Source organism: Ischnura elegans, chromosome 5 (genome assembly GCF_921293095.1).
Source record: "Ischnura elegans chromosome 5, ioIscEleg1.1, whole genome shotgun sequence".
Taxonomy (NCBI): Eukaryota; Metazoa; Arthropoda; class Insecta; order Odonata; family Coenagrionidae; genus Ischnura; species Ischnura elegans.
This window is the reverse complement of record NC_060250.1, coordinates 22272308-22285796: the sequence shown is the minus strand read 5'-3', so window position 1 is coordinate 22285796 and position 13489 is coordinate 22272308. Positions and strand designations below refer to the sequence as shown.

Here is a 13489-nt window from a genome sequence, read left to right as displayed (position 1 = left end):
AAAGGAAACATACTGTATTAATAAGCCTCGGCAATAGTCATCATGTTCGTAATTTTAAACACTATGTTCCAGTCACTAAATACCTAGTCGAAATATTCGCACGCTGAAAATTTGCCACAGAATAATTAGCTATTTATTTCTTTCATGATTAATATTTCGGCTCCTTTTACCCTTAAAAAGTAAGCTGTAAAAACGAGAAAATAGCCTTAACTACCCGAGATACTTCGATATGTAACGTAAGGGTTTGCTTCACTGCATACTTACGCACAAGTAGGACATAGACGCGATGTTTCTCTGTCTCCATTACTCAAACCTATGAGAAGAAAGGTTACGAGAATATATTCATTGTCTTTACCTAGAACCGTGCTTTGGGGGTGAGTATTATCTATCTCACGATTTCATTTCTGAAAAATTCTATTCGATCTGGCCTCAAAATGTAAATTTATGGACCTCCCCTATTTTTCGTCACAAATTAATTTCATTGTTGCAGAGGCGTTTCTCATATTAGCCAATGAGGCTAATACTTCAAAAGTGAAATACTAATTATGCTGAGCTGGTGCAAATGCTCCAAAGGTTAATCTCACCCCTGACATTCCAAAAGAAACAAAAAATATGTGAGGAAAAATAGCGTGGAAATAAATTGTGAAATGGAACAGAGAACAGTGCCATACTCACCCGGTAGGATTGAATAATTTAGCAATTCGCTGAATTTTATTCAGAATCGAAGTTATGAAGACACGCAATATATTATTACTGAGTTGAAATTTCAGTTCTTCCTCTACACATCAGAATTATACAAGAGCTTTCCAATTACATCGTTCGGTTTTAGAGATAATTTCAACGAAAAGGGATTAGTTATATCTTTCAGATATATAATATAATGCAAGATATTCGTACGAAGAGAATTTTTTTTGTCATATCGCGTCATTGGAGTGACAAAGTTATACTGCAATCATATAATTTTTTTAATAAAAACGAGTTGAGCTCCTGCATGTGTTTTCTTTCTAAGCCTTATACTTCCTACCTCATAAGACACATCAATAGATTTGTGGGATGGGGTTTTAAGTAACTGACTTATAAGCGAAATGAAAAGCTCGAATTTTCAACAAATATCGAAATTTGAACCAAAATATCGATTAATAAAAAAAACGGACAGTTCAATTTTAAAAAAATAAAGAATGTGCAAAAACGTGTTAATTATACGAAAACACTGAAAATTTCACATTTGAGCAAGAGGTAAAAAATCCCAAAAAAATCTGCTTTGAAAACATGAGACTTAATATTTAGCAGTAAAAATTCACAAATGCACGCCCATAAAAGCGCCGGGATCGCAGCTTGGAACCATTCTGCTTCTCCATAATTTTTGAGATCGATCAAATTATGGAGATACTCCCTTGATGATCGAGGACGTGTCTTTCCAACAATACCGGCCTTAGAGAGAAGTCTGTCAAATGGGACGGATGAGGTTATCATAGGACGGTAACGACGCTGCTGAGATCGAACGAAATATACAAGATTGAAGTTGAAAAATCGATTTTGGATCGATACTCGATGATCATGGCTCGCTCTATATCTCCTTGATATTTTTTTAAACTTTCATTTATTTTCAACTTCCCCATAAGTTCTTTACAGCGGAGGAATTAGCAAAGCACGACACAAAAATCGATGCCCTGGATCAGGACCATCTACCCAGGCGGGAATCGAACCCCTGACCTACGGTATGGCTGGCGAAGACTTTACCCCACCGTCTCCGAGGCCCGCAATTTAATATCATAAATTTACAACTTGAAAAATAAAGCTCGATTCTCGATTTTAATCGAAATCTATTTTTCCATCACTAGACGGGCTACCAGCAATAATGACACGTGCGGCCAAAATCGCGGTTATAACCCTGTGACACCGATAGAATGTTTTGAGTCTCCCTTTTTTCCGCGGTGATCCTTTTTTGAGAGCCAGACGGAGAGGTATGTGCATATACACTCCAGCGTGTGGAATCAAAGGCTATCGACCTAATCTAGCATGCCCAATACCTTCCGCGACACCATTTCTCCACTAGGCCGATGATCTCGGCACGTGTCGCAGTCTCTGAATCAACCCCTATCTCCAAGATCTGCTTTCTCTAATCCAAGAGACTGAACTGAAATTTTATTGATGCAAAATAGCTCTAATTCTTACGAGTGGACCTTATTTACTCACTTTAACACCCTTCACTTCCCAAAATTTTAAGGCAAACGGTCGAGTAGTAGGATAAACTAGCTTTCTTCCTCTTATTACAAAAATTTAGATTTAACTGTTTTTCGTAAAATTAAGCCTAAAAAGTTTTTTCGTCTTTTAGAGCCTATGAACAAGAATTTTATTGCGGCATTGCCCTTGGGATTTAAATACGTTTCGCAGTTTAGTAAAGCTTAGATTTCTACTCCTGCTATCTGTTTTACTAGGGGCAAAGGAAAGATTGCAAAGATTTTGAGCTAATGTTTTTGGCATGATTTTCTATTTTGAAAATCGATTTGAGGTTTATAAATTATTTCTAATGTCCACTGAAGGAACTGGTTATATTTTATTTTTAGGTTTAGGTTTGAATTCGGTATCAAAACTGTTGATTTTTTCGCTTCATAAAGAAAACTTTTTTGTCACCACGTTCCGTATTTTTTAATCTCATAAATACAGATTAGAATCATAGTTTTCGCGCGATAAATACAGATAACCATATCTTTTCACCACAGATTTTTAATTGAAAAAAAATTGAATCATTAGATAGGTCATGCTGTGACATGAGTAGAACTTCAGAAACCCAACCGACGCACTTTTAAAACCATCTCAGGGGATGTTGGACTAGTTACTGGGAGAAAGCAAGATGGCATTTGTATGCATAGTTCGTCACTGTCTCATTGCCAACCTGAATCCTTCGGCATTTCGCGGTTGATCCTTAATACCCGCAGTCCTCACTATATTTTTTAAATCATCACAGTGTACGGACGCATTTTATGATAGTGTACTACGCAGACTTTTCTCCTCGAAATAAGTAAATACTCCGAGGTAGAAGGTTGAATGTCGCAATCGTATGAATTAATACCTCCGGCACCTACAGCAATTTCTTGTCTTTCCTCCCCAACTAGTCCATTCTCCCACAGTTCTCGCGTTAGATTCTAGAAGAGCATCATCCGTTAGGTGTTGTGCTGTACGCATACGAAATCTACGCTAAAAATAGAACTATTCGTGGGAAACTAGAACAATTCCAAAATAAATCTCTCCGTTCCCTCCTTAACATCAGCAAATGAACTAATATAAAACATGTCAGATCAGCTCATAAACCATCAACGATTTTATTTCCCATCTTATAAATAAATTTAAGTCCAGGCTTAAGGGCACAGGTAATACTCTATTTTCAGACATATGGGACTACGACCCAAGTATCCCAAATACATACACACTGCCTCACCAAATTACTCGCCTATGAGTCTTTCCTACGTCTCAACCTCCTTCAAATCACAGGTCTATCAAAAACCGCATTTGCATCGCATTTTCAAATATTTGAATTCACTGTTGGAAACATGTTAAAAAGAAACTAATAAAACAAAAAAGGAGAAATCACAAAAAATAACAAAATAATTAAAAATAAATAATAACCAACTGCTAATATTAAAAAATTGTAGTAAAAAATAAGCAATAATAAAAAATGAATGTTTCTCCTTGAGCTCATATACCTGAAGTATTATTTAGTTTTTTAAGTTTCACTTTCACACAAACAACACTACAGACGGCAACATAACATATGCGCGCGTTACCTTTTGTACTTCGGTTATCTGACTGATTGAGGTGAGAATGGCTCACCGGTCCAATTTTTAACATTCGCGCCTTCGGCGCTGCCAGTAAGTGGAACCCACGGATGGATTCAGTCCATGAATGCCGGAAGAGGACGATCATTGAGCCATTACATCGCGAGCCCGAACATTCCGCAGCGAGCTATGGCTGGCCATCGGTACGAAGAGTAGCCAGAGTGAAGGTGGACCACTTTGTCACAATCAGTTCAAATGCCGATCGATCACAAGACAAGAAGGTAATATAAATATGCTCACAAGCGCGGTTCCCTCTTCCACCGCACAGTTGCATAGTTGAGAGTGCACCCATAAAATGCGAAGTTTTTGAGATCACGAATGAAATGTATTTGACACATTATCGACCCGATTACGAATATTACTTTTAAATAGAGGATTCTCAAGTTTGTACTCACCGCACAATCGAATGGGTCCACGAAAGTCGCCAATCGCGTCACATATCGCAGAGAGACCCGAATTTCACGGAAAATAAGTCATAATTAGGGCTGTTAACTGAAAGTTATAGTCGTGATGACATGAAGGGATGAGAAGCCAAGAGGTATAAGTGATTGCTAACAGAGTTAGGTACGGAAAGAAACAACCTAGATCAATTTGATATTTTGTTGTGCATTTTGATTTTCCACTCGATGTCAGCACAGAAGAGAGACTCACTCGTATCCCTCGGCAACCAAGTTTTTGTATATTTCTGGTATAAATTTCTGCAACTAACTCCGTTTAGAAAAAAAGCACTTGTACCCCGTAAGCAAGGGCGTAACAAAGATAATAACTAGGGGGGGGGGGGCGAGCCATGGCTTAGGGGAGGAGCAAGCCATGGTCTAGGGGAGGAGCAAGCCATGGTCTAGGGGAGGGGCAAGCCAAGTTGTGACACTTGAAAAAATAGTTTCATTTTAGTTACATTTCTTATACTAATACACATCATTTTTCGTGGTTTAAAAAAAAATTTGTTGAATACTTTCATTTCAATTCAGTACTGATTTTTCTTAGAGACTTGTGCGATTTTTGCTTCGAGGGGGGGCAGCAGGCCCCCCTTGTCCCTCGCAGTGTACGTCCATGCCCGTATATGTTCATCCCCTCATATGTCCTACCTAATTCATAACTTGTCAACGCTATTCCTCGAGGGTACAAATACACAAACATTGGCAATAAACGGATCGCTAGTCACTCATATCTGCAGGACTTTTTGAAAGCCGATTAAAATGCGTCGTAAGTGGCAACCAAACTCAAGGTTCTACGACTACGACTGAGGTCTCTTCTTTGTACTCCCCAAGGACACGATTATCACCCGTTTGTCTTCAATTCAATCTAATAGAAAAGTCCATTCTTTATTTTCCATCATTCCCCGAATTCGGATTGCAGCAATGTACAGGCGTCACCTCGCCGTGTCGATCGTCTCAAGGCCCGGGCGGGCAACTCGTGCAGGTGACCTTACATAAGTCCTCGCGCGGAGAGGCGTGGATCATTTCCAACACAGTCAACCGCAGAGTTTGCTGTCTGGCGAAAGCTGAAATGCGATACCATTTCATTTCTCACTCCGGGATCTTTCTCTCTTTCAACCGACGAGGCGACTCCTATATCCTCCTTCATTAAGAACATCAAGAGTAGAGTAGGTTATATTTAAATGATATTTATTATTTTTCTTATTCAAAATTAACGTAAGTTTTCAGGAGAAAATTTGTGAACATTTTCCATGATCACAATGACAATATTATGCAAATTTTGCCACATTAGATTGATTAATCACCCAGGTTTGAATCTGAAGACGATATAATTTGTATAAACCCAAGTCGCCATTGTATCTTTCATGGAGAAATTTGCTAAATTTTCTTATTTTTATTCATGCCTAAAAATATACTTAAACTCGATGTTTTGATTCAAGTTGGCCTTGCAAAAACTTTTTCCTCGTTTGAAGCGCTTGCACATAACTATTTCAGAGGATATTGAGCAAGCTACCGAAGTTTACGAGTCCTTGATCAGGTTTTCATTCAATTTTTATTGATCACGCATATTTTACTTTTACTACCACTTACTTTTATGCAACCATCAAAATGCATTCAATAACAGTTTCGAAAAATGCTTCTCAAGGTTACAAGCTTGGACGTCTTTAAATGGCAAGGACGTGCGTTAATTGTTTATTTAAAATTGATTTCTTCAATATTTAAATTCCGATACATAAACATCTAAGAATTGTTTATCCACTGATTGCGAGATGCGTAAAATCATCTGAAAAAATATAAGATTGATTAATTGCGCACCAACTCTGGGATTTCAAAACAATTGAGTCACTAAATGGGTCTGAGTTAAAATCACATGCACAAAAATATGTGGATTTTAAACAAGTGATTTTCATCACGTGACTTAACTTTTCCAAGGTGAATCCTGAATTGATCTCTCAAGATTAATTAAAATTCTACCTCAGCGAGGTATATGTTCATCAGCATGATGCAAGACCACCATTATGTGAGCTCAATCTCCCTTATGCGACATCCACATTTCGCTATAGGGAGCTTATACTGCGAAAAAAACTGAAATCCATTGTTCAACCATGAATAAAAACGATCTACATAGCATTTATTCTTTTCAACTGACCAAAAAATTAGCCTTTCCGCATATTTTTAGAAATTAATTAGAAACTCTGGAGTTTTCAATATGATCACATCATGCGTAGACGGAGAGAAGATCAAAATAGAAAACGCTCCAAATGTAAGAAGTACATCATAATATAAGCTTTACGATAAAAGAAAACTTAACCATACCACTCCGATTGATTTCATGATGATTTTCATTGACCAATATATACAACCAAGAATGGAATTCGCCATTTTTTTTACGACGAATCACATCCTTGGTGCACACAAGTTTGCACTGGGTACAAAGCTACTTGTTCCACGCAGTCATCGACTATCATAAAAAAAACTTTACCCTTATATGAGTGATTTCATTAGCAGAAAGGTAATTTGAGTTTGCGCGGTGAGGTGCCATGAAATTCACGTTGCCATTTCATGAAATAAGAAATAAAAAGTTAAACCATCATTATTAGTCAACAATCCTAACATTGATTTCACGGAGATCTCAATTCGTCTCTGCTATCCGCTAATCTGTTCATAACGAAGCATTCGCCCTCTATACATCATAAAGGAAAACTTTAATGAAAAATACAATAATGAATTAAGTAATCAATTTTTCAGTTTCCTTAAGAACGTCCATTTTCGGGGCTTTTAACTTAATATTCGTGAACAAAGACTAATCCTAACTTCGTGGAATGTAATACTCGCATTTTTTTCAAATAAAAATAATCTTAAGAGTTAACTGACTGAAATATGATGCCTCAATTTCACTCAGTGTCACAAGTTCAACCGATAAAAACTCAACTGTAGATGCACTTTCGCCGATGAATAGGACGGCTAAAATATAAACTTATGTTATAAAACAGTCGCAACACTATTGGCTGGGAATTAAGGGATATTAAAGAAAAAAAAACAATACATCTCAGCCAAATAAATACAGTGTACAGCGAAAAAACGGTACTTTGAAGATGACTTGGCACGTCCGCAAGTTTCTACCTTTTAGGAGCCTCTTCCTCAAGGGAAGACCTTCGCACATGATGCCCTGGCCGGCCTTCACACGTGCCTCAAATTCACAGGACCAATATCGAAGGCGGAAGACGAAACGAAGGTCAGCAGCGGGTGACTATCCTACCTGCTGCTGAGGGTAAGCTCTGCGTAAAAATAACTACAAACATGGGTTGGAGACGACCTAACCAATTGAGCTAATAAATTTCTTTTAGAAAGCAGAGACGAAAATTACAATGAAGGATTCTCCCACGAATATTACATTCGAAGATTCTCAAGTCCGCCGCTAGAATTGTTGTCGCTCCCGGCGCTATAAAATCAGTTATCAAAATCGCTACCCGCGGCACTACATTTATATCCATTTTTTTACGAAGAAATACACGGAAATAATATGTAATTGAGCCAATAAATCATATAAACCACACATTTAACGGAAGCGAGACGATTGTCAACTAAAAAAAGACATTTCCTCCTCTTCTCACTTAGAAAAATGGGCAGCGTCCCATCGAACATTTGTAAGAAATAACCTTTCCCCGTGAGTTGCCTACTTTTATTTTTCGTTTTTTTTCCTCTGTCATATAGGCGGAGAGCCGCTGGAGACTCGTAGGCTTCGCGATAGGCTTAGATTGCTTGAACAATTGAGAGTAGACATCTTTAAGAGCGACACGGAGAGCATAATGTTAGAGCCCCACTATATTTCCAGGTCCGACAGAAGGGATAAATTAAGAGAGATGTTTTGTCGAACGGATAGATATCGGAATTCGTTTTTCCGAACCATAAAGGACTTCAATAAATTCTATTCGTAATTTCGTTAGAGCATTTCCTTTTTTAAACAGCTGGTGTCCTAAAACCCCCTGCCACACGCTTTTAAGGAGAGGTAGTACGTAGATGTAGATGAATAATCTATCTATCTATACAATGACTTTTTTGTTTACCTTTATGATCCTTGTTTATACGTTTCAGACTGTAGGCGTCCATAATATATTTCCATTCCGCACCCGTCCTTTTCTGCCAGTGGGATTATTTTGAGTAGCTCCAGAAATAAACTAATAATTGGATTAAGATATTGCAAGCTTCAACATCTCTCCCCTCGGTAAGATTACGCCAAAACGCCTCTCGTAATTAATGGATACCCCCTAACCTCCAATGATCGAATTGCGAAAAAATCCGCAGAGAAAAAAATCATCCGCCTTGACCAGGATTCGAACCCAGATACCAGAAAAAATCTCTGTGGATTTTTCTCATCATTTGTGCATTGCAGTTTACTCCCGTAAAGTTATCACCGTGGCTAGTCCCGCGACACTTAAACTGTACTCTAATGATCAATTACGTCCAATACTCTGAAGATATGAAACATTTATTTTTAAACCATGGCTAATTACAGCTACGTGGCTAACAGTGCCAGAAATAACAGTATCACTCCTATACTACCCTTAATTTTTTTTCTAGTGGGCTAGAGGTAAGGTTTTACCTTTCGGGATAATCGGAGTGATGGAATGAAAATTTAATTAGATATAAGAGCAATTAAAAATACCATTCAATGCAGGTACCTTATGAAAAATGCCGGCGACGTTAGGGGAACAGGAGAAGAGAGGTACACGAGTTTTAAAAACAGCTTCAGAGCTAGGGATCTTGGATCTTCAACGTAATATTTAAAATTGAGCGGATCTAAAGTTTCACTTTTTAGCGAGCGAGCGGTATTTCCGGGGGCTGGTCGCGTGAAAACGGAGTTTACATGCTAGTCGACGAGCTCAGAAGACAAAAATTGCGAAAGCCTGACATAGCTTGGCCACGCCACTGCAAAAAGTATGTTATTGTCGTAATTGCCAGGTCTTTCAGGCCCTAAAACAAATTTCATCTAAATGAAGGTATGTCAGACTACAGTAATTGAACGAAGGCCAATTTTCTTGTCACTGGGGTAAGCAGTTTGCAACGCCCCTGTCCATCAATTCGTCCTAAATTCTTTCAGGAGGCAGCCGAACTTAAATGGGTTGTGCAAAGCATGCAATTATATCTTCATGACTGCAGATCCAGAGAAAAAACTAATTTTAAGTGAGAAGAGAAAAGCGAGGATAATTTATTTTTGAGAGTAGATCTAATTAGGGTTTTGAGTACGCCGACGCCAAAGGTAATTTTGCATCAATTAATATTTAACTTAAAAGAGACATTCAAGATAAATGAACAAAATTAATTGAGGAAGAACTCTTTATAAAGAAAAAAATTTGAATATCATACTCGCAATCACAGTATAAGTAGTGCCATGGCCAGCACAATCTCAAAGTCCCAGAAAGAAAAGCCATTTAGAGGGTGCGGGAGTTACACAGATGATGAGAGAAACTAATTTTTATGCATAGGTTTTAGCGGAATATCTGAGAATCACATGCAAATACGAAATGCGAAGAAGCGTTTATTTCCTCAGGAAAAAAAGGCAGCGCGAGTTGATGAAATCCATGAAACTCGAAAAAATATTAGAAATTTATAAAACTTCATAATCATCGATAGGATAAATTTATTGCTCTTCAATACGCCATTAAGTGTGAAAGTTGTTGTACTCACGTAAATTCACATCATTGATTATATATTTTAGTCATTGTCTCGCCATTCGAGAATAATACATTACTGGGGATCGGTGATAATTTGGATTCTGAGTACATAATGAGTACGGTAATTTCTCATCAACGTACTTTTATCGTTAAAAAGACACATATAAGCAAATTAAACATGGTTAATGAGGAGAGCTCTTCATACAGAAAGACTTTATGAGTCTCATACTCACGATCAAGGTAGCAGATGAAGGTGTCATAAAATTAATTTCACTGACATATTATTATTTTCATCGCAATATAATTAATTTAAACCAACCTTTCTCGGCATTTGCTGCTACGCAGGAGCAAATTATTGTAATTTCCTACTAATTACAGCAGATTCATTGTTTATGTGATAAATAAAAGTTCTTGGCAAGATTCTGGAATTCTCTGGATGTGTTCCATTTAGATGGTCTCTATGAATAATGTGTTTCAAGAAATCAGTCCATTGATTCCTACCTCCCTTAATTTAATTACAGAAATTACTCACCAGACCAAAGTCACTGCGCAAAAACTAAATCCCCTCATTTCATAAAAAATATAAGACCACCGAGATCGGGTAAATTCTTAGCCCGGGCTCGGTAAATGTGGTCGTTAAGAGAAAGAAATTCACTCGGTGTTTTGAAGCCATACTGAAATAGGAACACAATGGATATAATTATAGAATCCTGCATGTAGGCTAGGAGGTTGTGTTCCAACCGTTCGAGATGATTCCAAGCGACGAAAACTTGATCTAGAAGTACGGATCTGGATTTATTCAAGCGATTAAAATCCCGATTGCAGCAGGTCAGACCTCTTGTGCCAGCGGTTGTCAACAATGTGCGGTCCATACAGGGGCGGTCTGGAGTGCTTAGGGGCCCTCGGCTGGGGCTCGTGATGATGCCCTCTTTACTGAGGGATTCCGGGGTGTTCCCCTGGAAAATTTTAGGATATTCCATGCCCGGGAATAGATTTTGACGCTACTCAGGCTCTAAAAAACTATATAAAAACTAACAAAACATAGCATTTAGTAAGATCTATATTATTTAAAGAGAATTTTAAAGGTTATCTAATATTGAAAATTAGATGATATGAATTTTTTTAATGTAGAAAACATAAACCTAAAATAAAATAAATCTATAAAAATTTATGATAATAATAAAATTCTAATATTGTTTCATGGTTCTGTTATCTATTTCATGAATATTTTCCTTGACACTGAACTGAAATCTAAAAAAAATCCTCCTAAATAACCTTTTCGAACACCATTTCATAAAATCATAAGATTTTCTTTCGTCTGACAACTTTATTTTCTTATTTTGATATTTATATAATCTTTTGACATTGCGTATATTATAAATAAAGCAAATAATGAAAACCCAAGAATTTGATAATTGCAAAAAAACCTTTGGTTCAAGTAATCCGAGTGTTTTCTTAATTACTCCTTTCATACACGCCTCACGATGGACGCGAGCGTTGTGGGGGGGCCCCTAAGCCCGGGGCCCTCGGCGATCGGCGGCCAGCCGACCTAGCCAGACCGCCCCTGTTCTTAGTCCTCTTCCTCATAAGTGGGTACAGCTGACCAAATGATTTTGCATTAAATTTAGAACTCTTGTTAGCTGCTAGGTCTTTATGAAATACCTGAAGTGGGAAACAGCTCCCATCTCTTCGACCTCATAATGTCAGAATTCCACACTACATGGCTAAAAGGAGGGTAGTATCAGATTCTCAGGAAGAGATGAGCGTTGGAATGGAGGAATTTATGTATAGGCTGGGGCTAACAACGGGAGCGTTATGTAAGAGTAAAAACGAAAGGTTAGCGATATGATGTGGAACGAGTGGAATGGAACGGTATTTGGTGGAGGCGACCCACATCTGGGGTCATTTGGGCCATAAGGGAAGGATATGGATGGAAGGGTGGAGAGAAACCGGGTGTCGCCATTAGCCAGCTCTTAAAGAAAGGCGACAAGGGGACCTCGGCTTAACGTCCCATCCGCCGGGCGTTTGAATTGTCCTCCACACAACATCAACACAGGGATCGGGTACCCTCTAAATTTTCTGCCACTCCACGGCCAGGATTTTAGTCATCATCTCGCCATTCGGGAATAATATATTATTGTGGATCAGCGGTAATTTGGATTCTGAGTGCATAATGGCTGGAGTAATTTCGTATAAATGTATTTAATAAATCAATATTATTTTATAATTATTGTATCTTAAAAAAGACATATCTAAGCAAAGAACCCGAGCCAACTGGGTGGGAAGCAACACTCTAGCCACCACATCAACTCGATCCTCAAACTTCATTACAGCTCCTGCATTAGTCTTGTCAAAGGCATACTATTAACAATATCGTGAACTGAGATATGAGGAGTATATGCGGATTTTTGGAGGCGACGGGAGTAGGGAGGAGGGGGTAATCCCCCCCCCCCCTCAGACGCTCAAAAGATAGACGAGATTCTTAATACAAATATTAATAATTTTTATATTTTAATATTAAAGCTATAAATATACACATATTAATAAATTTTAAATCAATTTTAAGAGTATATTTCGCAGAGGAATTATTGCACGTAGTTTTTAATTCCAAATATGAGAATACCGCTGGCCTGTAAGATCCTGGTGCCCCCCCAGAAAAAATCCTGGATCCGCTGAGGAGGATATAACACCACTTGAGGGACGTTGGAAATGTGAGGAAGGCTGAGAAATATAGCTGAGTTCCTGGATGCATTGAAGAATATTAATCTTCATACGCAGTTTGGGAATAAGATTCGATGTGGCAATTGGAGGGGCCGAGGTGTTTAGCAATAATCAGATCGATTGTTTACGAGTTCACTTTGAGGAAATTCATTGCAATATAGTAGCGGATACAGAGAAAACTCAAGGGGGAGGGGGCGCTAAGATATCTTGAGTTACCTTTACTTTTATCGTAATAAAAAAATAATCAAGTCACATGCAGAGCATCAAAAATTTTTAATTGAAATTGATTATACACATATTCAAGATAATGCCATCTTATGATATAAAAAAGTTACAATTGTGGTTCTGCTATGTTTGGCAATAAGGGTGGCCCCGCAAATGGGGGGTGGCCCCCATCTGTATCCGCCACTGTTGCATTAGCTATAACAGCTTTATAGTAATTTTCCCAACTATTTTATTCTCTCAACCAGTCTAAAAGTTTAAAAGTCATTATCAAGTGCAATATATTCTTGTGAAATTACCCTTGGGTCGACGCACTCGGAACCCAAATTAGTACTGCCATGAAAATAAACATTATCCTCGCTTATCTCTTTTCACTTAGTCTTTTTTTATGCTGATGGCATTCATGCCAAAACCACAGTAGCCATGAGGATATAATTGCATGACTTGCGCGACCCATTTGAGTTTAACTGCGTACTGCAAAGACGTAGGGCGAATCACGGACAGGCGCGGTGCAAATTGCTTACCTCAGCGACAAGAAAATTGGTCTCCGCTCGAATACAATGGTCTGACATGCCTTCATTTCGATGAAATTAGTTTT

General features: G+C 38.1%; 1 protein-coding gene across 1 annotated transcript in view; it reads right to left on the bottom strand.

The window, feature by feature from the left end:
* Positions 1-13489, bottom strand: part of LOC124158578 (protein white) — a 181033-nt gene that overhangs the window by 92199 nt on the left and 75345 nt on the right. The window lies entirely within an intron of this gene.